The sequence below is a fragment of the Eumetopias jubatus genome, unplaced genomic scaffold (assembly GCF_037043125.1).
Source record: "Eumetopias jubatus isolate StellerSeaLion01/CBP00866 unplaced genomic scaffold, mEumJub1_p1.0 scaffold_6, whole genome shotgun sequence".
NCBI classification, from domain to species: Eukaryota; Metazoa; Chordata; class Mammalia; order Carnivora; family Otariidae; genus Eumetopias; species Eumetopias jubatus.
The window spans coordinates 56,213,458-56,226,589 of record NW_028274812.1 but is presented as its reverse complement, the minus strand read 5'-3'; positions in this window follow the sequence as shown (position 1 = coordinate 56,226,589).

Genomic DNA, 13,132 nt, shown 5'->3' with positions numbered 1-13,132 from the left:
CAATCCCCAGTAGCAAAGGGCTACCCCTTTGTCTGAAATTCCCTGCTACCCTTCTATACTCCCAATATACAGGGGAGTATTTTTCAAGACAAATAATATTGCTTGCATTTTTAAACTTGTCACATAATGCAGTTGAAGATAAAGACCAAAGTATTTGAAGCTGTCTCCAAATCCCAAATTTTAAGTGCTGAAAAGATTACTAATATATATTTGTGGTTCTCTAAAACTGTCTTACAGATCGTGAAGAGAGATGCTTTAAAACCTTCCGTTTTTATTTTTCAGCTTTGCATTGTAAAACATCCCCTGTGAATTCCCTGGAGGTTTATTAAGGTACGCTAGGACCATCATGTACTTTGAAAAGATGAAAGTGTCTGCCTAGTGTGAAAACCAACTTGCTTCAGAAAAGCACCTCGGGATCCAAAATATTTCCAATCTCAAATGTGCCACCACGCCTGACTTATGGCAGATTTATTGTTTCACAGGTACAGTGAAATTTACTAGTCTTGTATTTAGGAAGCCATCTGCTCAACTTAAGGCACTTGAAGAATATTCTAGAACTGAGGCAACTAAATTTGAATAAACAAAACTGAAAGAAAACTATTCAAGGGAGAGAAGTTCAGACAGGAAGGAAGAATACTATAAAGCCTCTATGTACATGAAAACCCAGCTTCTATGTTCGGTAGGCTTCAATATGAAGGGAAAAAAAGATTTAATTGCTTGAGTTTAATTTGGAATACTACTGGATATTGCTATACTTAATGAATCTACATATTTCATGATCACCCTGTTTCTATTTATGAGATAGGCAGGGTAAAACAATTAAGTATTGGTTGAGAATTACAACCTAATGGCATGTGTGATGCCATTTTTATTGTTGAAATAAGAGCAATAATAGCAATACTCATAGCCAATAATAGCATTTCTTTCATATGAAAAAAAAAGAGCAAATTAGTATTGGCTTCAGAGCTATTTATGTGTTTCAAGGTTACTTATTGAAGTCATGTGCTTTAAAAGGCTGAAAAGTTGTTCCTAGACCAATCCTTTATCACAATAAACAGAGCAGAATTAAAGGTACATGGCAGCAATGTACACCTGAATCCCTCTAGTCCTTTATTACTTATATTCCATAAGGTGAAGTAAGAAAAGCTGTGTGTGTGTGTATACAAGTGTGAGCACACGTGTGTGCATATACGGATGCAAATATGTGGTGGGGGAGGAAAGAAGGGAAATGATGAAACAGGGTGTGTAGTTGTACCTGTGAACTGACCATAAGGAAACAATTATATTTTCTGCAGAAAGGTGAAAAAAGCAGAAAGATTCTCAAGGCTTTATTTTATTAATAGTTTTTACAACATACAAGTTTGTTATCAAAGGAATGAAGCATCTAGTGCAGACTCTAGCACATAGTATGCTCAATATTAATTAGTTCAGTCACTCACTCCTTCAACAAAAACTTATTTGGCACCTGCTATGGACCAGATACTGTCCTGCTAAATAGGAATCTGAAATCTGAATAAACTCGTCACAGGAATTTTTAGGGAAAAACAAAGAAAATGTTAATGGTTAGACCTCAAATACAAATTTATGAAAGACCCGAAGGCTTATGTATGTTTTTCTTGCTTGTCTTTGATAAAAGTCAAAGATCTAATGTTAACTTTTGATTCTGTGAAGGCATTTCTATGCAGAGCTAAAGTACTACGTACTTGAAGCTAAGTACTGTGTACTAAAGTACACAGACATGGGGATTTCCAGGGTTTGAAGTTGATCCAGTACTAGAGCTGAGAGTACTAGAGCTGGGAAGAATGGAAGTCCAGCATGAAGCCCCTGAAGAGAGTTATCAAGATTGATATCCCTGGCCTTTTTCTGAAGTTCAGGTATTTTGGATTGTTGATTAAAATATCAATTTGCTTTAGATAATAGGCAACAGATGGAAAACAGTATGGAGTTCTCTCAAAAAGTTAAAAATAGAGCTACCCTACAACCCAGCAATAACTACTAGATATTTATCCAAAGGATACAAACATAGTGATTTGAATGGGGCACCTGCATCCCAATGTTTATAGCAGCAATGTCCACAACAGCCAAAATATGCAAAGAGCCCAGATGTCTATTGTCAGATGAATGGGTAAAGAAGATGTGGTATACATATATACAATGGAATATTACTCAGCCATCAAAAAGAATGAAATCTTGCCATTGGTGATGACATGGATGGAACTAGAGGGTATTATGTTAAGCAAAGTAAGTCAGTCAGAGAAAGACAAATACCATATGATTTCACTCATATGTGAAATTTAAGAAACAAAGCAGATGAAGGGGGAAAAAAGGAAAAATAAGATGAAAATAGAGAGGGAGGCAAACCATAAGAGATGCTGAACCCTAGGAAACAAACAGGGTTGCTGGAGGGGAGGTGCGTGGGGGGATGGAGTAACTGGGTGATGGACAGTAAGGAGGGCACTTGGTGTGATGAGCACTGAATGTTATATACAACTGATGAATCACTAAATTCTACCCCTGACATTAATAATACAGTATATGTTAACTACATTGAATTTAAATAAAGAACTAAAAACAGAAAAAAACACACAAAAAACGAGAAAGTGTAGGCAACAGAAATGGAAGTGTGATTTGAAAACCTCCTTACCCAAAACATCTTTCCCACCTTGTTTGAGGTGCCTGAAACCTGAAATTCTATTATAAGAGATTTAGTAGTGCATTGGGATAGAAATTATGATCTTCAAGCATCCTTTGTGATGCTTCTATTACAGTGCTTCTCATACACAGTTTATCTTTCTTTAATTGATATGAGCATACTTTGTTTCCTACTCTATTACTCCAGCACCTAGCACAATGTCAAGCATATAAAAAGCACACAAATGTTGATATAGCAAATGAATAAATATGCAATTCCCAAGGGTGCAACTCTTTACCAAATGGCAAGGATCTACCCACAGATTGCCCAGACAATATGAATATTATTTAGACTGACACATCCTTTTCCTAATGAACAGCTATGAATGTACCTGCCAGCAACATCAAACTGCCTTCAGGAAGGAGCATTAGATCTGTTCAGGCACTCAAACAAATTTGTCATTAAAGCCCTAGAGTCTGACTATACAAAGCATGAAAAATATTACCTTTTCCTGGAGAAGTTGAGGGCAGGTATTATCAATCATCTACTTCCACTATAAAACAATCATCGTACAACTCACTGTGAACTTTCACGGGCCCCAGGAAGTTTAGCTACCAAATGCACCCCTGACCACTAAATCAATTCACCTGTGAAATGAAATAGTAAGTTCAGATGGCCTTTGTCTTAGACAAGACAAAGAAAGAAAGAGCTAGAGTCTAAAACATATCATCAATCTCTGTGTTTAGTGAAAATTACAGCATCTAATTAAAAAGGAATCTTTTTACTCTAGATCCTAAGACCAATTAAAAATAATTCAGTATTCAATTAAATTTAACAGCAAAAAAATTTGAGTGCCTACTAGGTGCCACAGAGATAAAAATAAAACTAAGACTCTCCATTATATCTGACCTAAAAAGAGTTATTTTCCGCTGTTATGAGTGGCAATTCAGGAAAATGGAAGTTTGAGAACCATGGGTCTCACAGAGAAAATAAGACAAATCCACAAGAAACAGTTAAGTGAGGTAAGAATATAGTAAGTGTCATAAAAGAATTATCAACCAAATACTGAATCAATTATATCTCTTTAGGCTACTTCCTGACATTTTTAAAAGATGTTTAAGGAAAGGAGTAAGAATTATTATTTTCTTCAAATGAAAATACACATGCAAATAGTAAAGGCTTAAAACAAACTCCTGGTTGCCCAACTCCCTGACCTCCCCCACCACAGGACAGCAACTTCTAATTCTTTGGGTACATTACCATACCGACCTCTTTCTTCCTAAATAATAATATTAAACTGTGCCCTGGTTTAGACAACATGTATTAATTCCCTTTGTGGTAAATGAGGATTGAGCTCTTTACCCCACTACCACATTTGCCTTTTCAAATTATGACAGCATAATTATCTTGTAACATTTTTTTAAGTCAATTATCAGTGTTCATTGCTGAGCAATATTAGATGTCTTACATTCCTATTTCCTTTCTCGTATAACTCTATGTTCTTTCTTAACCACAAAATTATCTTCTTTTCCATTTACTTAGTTTTCACTGTCTCTCTCTCTCTCTCTCTCTCTAATCCTTCCCAAATATTTATCTGCGAAGGTGTCCCTTATTTATTTTCTATATGATTCATTGCATAGTTCATTTGGTCTTTCATATTAGCTTGCATATCCCTTCTATTCTTCTCTCCCATTCCCTACCCAAATACTGTCTTTCTGCTTCCTGGACCTCTCTATCTTCCTGTTCTAACTGTCTTAGGATGTTCTTTTGTATATACCTATGCCCTTTCCACTGTTTCCTGGATCTCATATGTTCTTTTGGGGGTCTATGTCCTCATTTTGATGTAGAATATTCTCCAATAGCTTTCTGAGACCAGATGCCTCGAAGGCACAGTTTTGGAGTCCTGGCATGTATGAGAAGATCTTCATTCTTACCCTCACACATAATTGAGAGTTTGCTTCCATGTAGAATTTAAGGTTGGAAATAATTTTTCCTTATAATTTTGGAAGCTTTCCCCCATTGTCTCTTGGCTTCTAGTTTGTAGTTAAGATGCAAATGTTCTAATCCAGAACACTCGTTTTCATGGTAAAATTCCATGCAACAGTTGTCCAAAACCACTCCTTCTGTTTCTTCACCTTCTCTCCTCCTTTCGCTTGAGCTTCCTTGGTCACCACTATACTGAATCAGATTTCATAATGATCAGAAAGGTCCTTCCCTGACCATTTCCAGTCATCAATTCTCTGACATCTTAATTGAGCTCTCGGTGGCATGTGATATTGGTGAATGCTCCAGTCTCCATAGAACACTTCAGCTTTTTACAACAAAACTATCCCTATGTTTACCTCCCACCTCACCACCCCTCTTAATCTCCTTTGCCAGCCCCTCTGTCTCTGATTTCTAACTACTGAATTACTCTAGGGTTTGTTCCTCAGCCTTCTATTCTCTGGCCTTCCTCTTCAGGTGATCAATCTCAGTTCCACAGCTGATATGTTGATGGCTCTGACTTCTCACATGACCTCCAAGCTCATATCTTCAACTGCCTTCTCAACACCTTTCACTTGAAAGATCTCAAATTTAACATGCCTAAAACAGAACTCTTGATTTCTGCCCTACCCCCACCCCTTCCACCAGGCTTCACCATCTCAGTGAATGGCAACTCCATCTACCCCAAACCTAGGAGTCAAGCCCCAAACCTAGGAGTCAATTTTGACTTCACTCTTTCCCTCATACTCCACATCTAGTAAATTCGTAAGTCCTGATTATTCTGTTCCCAAACGACATCCTAAATCTCCAGTGAAGCTACCGTTTCTCATCTAGATACTCCTACAGCCTCCTCTATGACTTGGGCTCTCTTCTGATTTGGCTCCAGAGTAGGACTGGTCAGTGGAAGCACAAGCAGAAAACGAGAGGGCAGCCGCCCCTGGAGGGCCTTCCCTTCCAGCTATGGAGGCTCCACATCCTCCACATCCAGGCCTCAGGATGGTAACAGCTTCTTACTCTTGCTAATCTTCGGGATTCCTCAATATCCTCTTCGGCCCTCCAGCTATTCCAGCAGCAATACAACCATCTCCCAATGTTAAATTCCCTGTATTCAAAAGTCCTGGGCTTGTTTCCATTTTCCAGGCTGGATTGCAACTAAACCAATTCTATTTACTTATTACTGGCTTTCCACCACTGAAATGTAATCTACATGAAAGCAGGAAATTTGGTGTCCACAACACTGCCCTGCCTATATTGGGGACTCAATAAATACATTTTTTATGAAGGAAATATTGATGCATTTATCCTTAGCAACAAGCCATTTGGATTCTATACAGTTAAAAAACATTCTAACTATGATAAAACTTAGAATTTTAGAAGGCTCATCAAAAACTTAAGTTTTACAGAGGATCCAGAAGAAGTAGGATAAAGTCATCAAAACCAAAATGTAAAAATCAAATTAAAAATAAATAAATAAAAACAAGAAAAGGGCTCAAATGACCTGAGTATAAAGAAATTGCTTTCTGAAGGTCATTTCATTCCATTAATTTGGGTATCAGCTTCAAGTTATTTTTTCAAGTTTATTTTATCTATAAAATACATGCTTTCATTAAATGCATCATTACTTTTACGACCTTTGTAATCAATCTCCTTTTTCCCCTTCTAAGCATGAGAAACAAATAAGACAGACACAAACATTTATATTGATGAGTTTTAAAAAACTACGTGGGAGATGGCTTAAGGGAAAAGGGATTTAAGATAGCTTTATGGTAAAATCTACATTCAGGACAGAACCTAAGTGACTGAGGATTCTGAGAGTATTTCACAACTCAGAAAATACTCAATCCAAAGTAAAATGGACCCAGAACAGGGCTTGTGTAAAATAAGAACAGATGAGTAATTAAGGCCTACTTTAAGACAATAAACTCTTTTCAAAAAGAAAATTATGATCATGGAGCTTTTCTTTCTATTTAAATACAGGGATTTTTCAAAGCAGTAAAACAGAGATTGCAATTTGAAGGCTAGCTAGTTGCACCTGCCTCACAGGCTGGTTTTGTTTGACACACGCAAAGCATTTTTTATTTCATTTTGTTTGGTTTTTTTCCTTATATGAATTTGTTGCCAACACTTAAAAATCGGGCAATTTCACATAAATATCTGGAATTCTGATATCTCTAAAAACTTCCTGCAGTGCCACACTCAGCCCCACCTGTGCAGTGGGTGCCCCTCAGGCAGATGCTCTCCAGGTAACCCCACCACTTCTTCTGGGGACTTATATACACCCACCTTCTCTAATTCTCTCCTTCTCGCTACGGGCCTGCATCTGTGCACACTGCAGGAAAATATCTCATTTCATGTTCTGCTCATGTGAAATGCATTATACTTTCAAATCAAGGTTACATCCTTTTTTACTTTACACTAAGGCAGTTCCTAATATGGAATCCTTGGGTCAGAGACTTAATGATTGGTATGCACAACTCAGGTTGAGGAGTCAGGTGAATAAAGGAACTTTCCAGTCTTATCTCTTTCCCCAAAAAGAAGGCCTCCTCTGGCCACCTAAGCATGTGTGTAGGGGACCACTGCCACAGCTCCATGCCTCAAGCAGCAGTGTGAACACTTACTCTATACTACCAAGATGCATGCTCTGGATTGGCAGGGTTCTAGCTTTCTACTGTAGGGAAGCACCTGGGTCTCTGCTGGCCACTACCCAATGCTTCTAGAGAAAGACTGTTTTACCAGTGGTATGGATCTCATCCAATTTTCAAAGCAAATATTGAAAATATTAAGTGATTCTAACTCTATCACATACTTCTTTAAAAAAGAAGACCATGTGATTTTTCTCATTTTTGGAAATTTCCTTTTCTGCTGGGAAACGTTCACTGATTCCAGTATTCATTAGGACAAATCCTTGACATTTGAAACAAACCTTCTTCAAAGCTAAAGACTAATTCTCATAACAGCCCCATTTATTTTTGCATTAATTGGTAGGTAGTTGACTTTAAAAATTGTCTTTAAAACTACATAGAAACTGAATTTTTTTAATGGCTTAATGACATTAAAGCATGTAATTTACAATCCTCACAAAAGCTCTTGTCTCATGTGGTCTCACTTTTACCTCCCTTGATTCTACAGTTTTATAGTGATAAGCATTATACAAATGCCCCGGCAGCTAAAGAGATACTTCCTGAATCCATATTTGGATGTATAAAGGGAAAGATGCTGCCAATTAAAAATGCAGTAGAGCCCACTATTGTTGATTTATGGTCATGGAGGACATAACTTTTTTTCATTTGCTCATTTGATTTGGATAACAACCCAGTTGCTATGTGGAATAACTTGATTTTCCCTGTTGATGTGCAATTCTTCTAACACCATCATTTGGCATACTGACTGATGATTGGATAAATTTGCTCGACTTTTACTATGAATCATTTAAATTACTTCTTTGCATAAAGTTTTAAATTTGCTTTGGAGAAACCATTAGAGAATTATTTTAGCACTGTTTTGTTTTGTTTTTCATGATATTGTCTCACTTTTTGCATTGGATTTTTTTCTCCCCTCTCAAGGTTATTACTATTAATTGTGCTTCCTCTTTTACTCTACTAGAATGCAATGAAACACACCTTCCAAACTAAAAAGACAGAAGTTAGGGAAAGGAAAGTGGGTAGAAATAGAACTCTCCCATCTACTTCTCCTGCAAACTTGAGCTGTAATATCTCCACCCCTATGAAACCACCTTCCTCCAGGACCTGGACCATTCCACCTTCTAGGTTCTGGCTGAACAAACAAGATCAAGAATCAATTGGAATTTTTATAAAATTGTAGCCCTAACAATCCAAAGTTTAGAAATCCATATACTATGCACCAGAGGAAAGTCTGATAATCTGTTTCTAATTTACCAAGAGAAGCCTGGGTCATAGTATTAGACCAAAAGGAGTAGAGGGTAAGATCCACCCTCAGGAAGATCTAAAACCCACATGACCAGATGTTCAATAAATAGATAGCTACAGCAGAGATCCTTCTCCTCTGGAATCCTGTCTGTCAGAAAGTCTTTCACCAGTAGTCACTTCTTTTGGTTAAAAAACAGAAACACATCCATTGTCTCCAGGAGACTGCTACCAAATAATCCTATATTACCTGGAATGGTAAGAAGAATGGCATCCTCTTAACTGCCTATGAGTGGATTGGATGTTAAAGAGCTGTGCTGTCCATTACTGTGGCCACTGGGCACATATGGCTATTAAGTACTTATAATGTGGCTGGTCTGAATTGAGATATACTATAAGTGTAAAAACACACCAGATTTTGAAGACTTACTATGAAAAAAATGAAAAAAATCTCAATGATATTTATATTGATTACATACCGAAATGATATTTTAGGTATGTTCGGTTTAATGAAATATATTATTAAAGTTCATTTCACCTGTATCTTTTTACTCTTTCAATGTGGCTTTTTTAAATATAAAAATCTTAACTACATAATGTGGCAAGCATTATATTTCTATTGGACAACGCTGTAATAGAATATGAGTGGACTACTGCCTTATTGTGATGGTCAATTTTATGTGTCAAATTGACCAGGCCAAAGAGATGCAGATAGCTGGTAAAACATTATTTCTGGAAGTACGTGTGAGGGTATTTCTGGAAGAGATTTACGTTTGATTCAGTAGACCGCATAAAGTATATCCTCCCGCACCTTAGGCACCATCTAATCCACATGGAACAAAAAAAGGTGAAGGAAGGGTGAATTCTCTCTCTCTTCTTGAGCTGGGGCATCCATGTTTTCCTGCACTTAGACATCAAAATTCCTGGTTCTCAGGCCTTTGGCCTTGAACTGAATCCTACCACTGGCTTTCCCAGCTCTCCAGCTTGCAGATGGCAGATTGTGACTTCTAGGCTTCCATAACCACATGAATCAGCTCTTATGATAAATTTCTTCTTTAGCTATCTTTTTGGTTCTGTTTCTCTGGAGAACACTGACTAACACACTTATAGTGTATTAGTACATGAGATAGCAATCTGGGAGCAAGGAAATGTGAGGTCCAGAGACCAAGGGCGGTCTGGATATGTCCTCTCAAATGGTAGAGGTCCCTGTGCAAGGGGAGCACAGAGTTTGGGGAAGGAGGACTAATAGGAAGTAAACAACCATTTTCATCATTTTGCCTAGAACTGGGCCTTGGGAGTAGGTACCACATAGATATTCCAATGTGGTGTAATTAGACTATGTGGTCACTAAAAGCTCTACTTCTGTGGGGTTATCAAGTAAAAGTATATTTTCCCCATTTCTGCCTGCTGTTTGTATGATATTAATGATTTTTTTCTTTTTTTATTTTATTTTATTATGTTATGTTAGTCACCATACCTTACATCATTAGTTTTTGATGTAGTGTTCCATGATTCATTGTTTGCATATAACACCCAGTGCTCCATTCAGCACATGCCCTCTTTAATACCCATCACCGGGCTAACCCATTCCCCCACCCTTAAGCTGTGACATATTCATTTCAGTCAGGATGAATTGTAAAAGCAAACTACTCTAAAATCTCAGTGGCTTAAAATAGCAAAAGTTTGTTTCTTCCTCAAGTCTACCTGGCCGTCATGGGTATGTGCAGCTCTGCTCCACGGCATACTCACTCCTTCTGTCCGGGACTTTACCAATCAAGCATCATGGCGGGGGGGGAGAAGCATGGAGAACCACAGACTGGCTCTTAAATTTTCTGCTCAGAAGTGACGCATGGCACTCCTACTGACATTTCACTGGCCATAGCAAGTCCCATGACCCTGAGTTCAATAGGGCAGGCATGTATAATCCTCCTATAGAACAAATTCTGAGGTATAGAAGTGAGACTGCTTGAGAAAGAGTAATACCATGGTCCGCAACACTTAAGCAGTGGGGTCTTATGGAAAGATTGCTGCCCTGGACAGTTTGAACATACCCCTCTGCAGTAGGTCTTTTTGTTGCCTCCCTATTGTAGCAAGCACATTCTCTGAGAACTGCATCCTCCCTGACATTCATATCTTCCATCTTATTTTCAGATGACTGGGCCAGGGATGAGCCCAGAAGCAGAGCTTAGATAGTGGAGAATTCTTGAATTCTAGTGTAGAATTTGGGTGGAGGTGACCATTTTTATCTATATGCACCACAGAGAAAAAGCTGGCATGTAAAGCAGATGTAGCAAGAGATAACAACATAAGACCATGAGGGAGACAGAGGGATGAATGAGGTGTGGCCACCTTGGTCCCTGAATGTGTCCACTTACCAGCTCCAGCTCCAGCCCCAAGATACTTCAAAGCCAGTATTCATTACTGAGAGATGCCTTTTAGTAATACTGAGGGATACCACATACCATACACTTTCTATGGCTTGCTTCATTTGGGCTGCTTTCTCTTTGAGTAGATTACAGTAATACAGATGGTGGTTATGTATAGACTTCAGAGCCAAACTGACTGGGTAAGAAGCATGACCACATAGTTAGGTGCAACTTTGGGCAAACCACTTTGTCTGGGCCTCCTGTATAAAATAGGGAGCTGAAGTGGTGGGGGGTGGGAGGGATGGGGTGGCTGGGTGATAGACAATGGGGAGGGTATGTGCTATGGTGAGCGCTGTGAATTGTGTAAGACTGATGAATCACAGACCTGTACCTCTGAAACAAATAATACATTATATGTTAAAAAAAAAAAAAAAGAAGATAGTAGGAAGGGAAAAATGAAGGGGCGGGAATCAGAGGGGGATGAACAATGAGAAATGATGGACTCTGAGAAACAAACTGAGGGTTCTAGAGGGGAGGGGGTGGGGGGATGGGTTAGCCTGGTGATGGGTATTAAAGAGGGAACGTACTGAATGGAGCACTGGCTGTTATACACAAACAATCAATCATGGAACACTACATCAAAAACTTATGATGTAATGTATGGTGATTAACATAACATAATAAAATAACATTTAAAAAATAAATAAATAAAAATAAAATAGGGATAGTATCCATACATAATCTCATTGAGTGTCATGAGGATTTAATGACTCAATATATATCAAAGATGCGATATAAAAAGTCAGCCATTATTACCGTATTATTATTACAGCCAAAAAGTTCACAATACTTTTTCTGAGATATAGTTTCATAATTCTCAGCACCTACCGTGCACAGTACCTCTTTCAGGACAGTTCATATTGATAAAGTTCTGTGAGATCTTCAAATTATTAGATTATGAGGTACTCCCATTTCTCCAAATTGACTACACATGATCCAGATTCATCAAATACCTAATTATCACCCCATGTTCTCAGCATGATACATCTGGACAAAGAAGGAGGGAAGGTATACACCAACAATACTTGGCCAAAGTGTTCTTCACAGGGTTCTACTATTCTTCAGATGGCAGCTGAAAGCTTTAGATAGGCATTCCAAACTCACAGAAGCATCCTTATTTATTAGCATTCTTCTAAATTAGCACTCTTAAGATTTGCCAATCATACATAAGAATTCTTTGTTTTTTTTGCCTTTTCAGAATGGCCTCTAAATTGAATTTATTCCAGACATCCACATGCTCAAAACATATGGAAGAGAGGAAAAAAGGAACAGTGTTCCAAAAGATTCTTAAATTTTATTTCTAAAAGAAATATTTTCTTGTTATAGGATGTTCCTCAATATTTCCTCCTCTTGACTGGAAGAAAAAAATTAATTTATGGAATTTTTGCCCTATTGACATTAGTAAAAGAGGTTGATTTTTACTACTGACTATGAAGAATAAAAACGCAATATTTCTTTATTGGACATATGGACTTAAATATTAAGTCTCTGTTCTTGGAGAATGTGGATTCTAAATAGAAAAATAGGACAAGTCAAGAAATGTTGTTTTAAATAAGAATAACTAGCCATAGGTAAGAGAAATTTTTCCCTAAGACCTTTAACTTACTCAATTTGCCTTTCTCTGTTCAACTAATGGTTTCAGAAATACTTTTTTCTCCTTTCCCCATTTTGCTTACCAAAGGCTCAGAGATTTCCTCCTGGCCCATCCCTGCATATATTATAGAAATGAAGTCTGCCAAACTTCTTTCAAGGAGGAGGTCTAGAACCCTTATGCAAGAGAAATATTTTTGGAAAAAGATGTGTCAAGTAGTCACTAGGATATAGGAAGAGCTTTCTGGATATCTGTCCTACATTTCCATATCCGTAATCATACAATCTGTCTCCAGATAATGCTAATAACTCCATGAACACAAATACTCCGACAGGCAGTCCCAGTTCCATTGGATCATATCCTAAGGTGCCCAATTACAAGGATAATCACAATTCTAGAAGATGATCTAAGGATTTATGAATTTGGATTGGATAGCATTCTAAAGTCAAAGACCTAAAGGACACAACCACAAGAGCCGTACATAATCACATCAAGAAATGGAATTTAACCCTGTTTACAGAAGTCAGGAGAGATTCTACTATCACTGCTGAAAAGCTTTCTTCTATGCAGAATATAAAACCACTGATTTCTGCTTTCATCTAAATTTCAAGAGGTA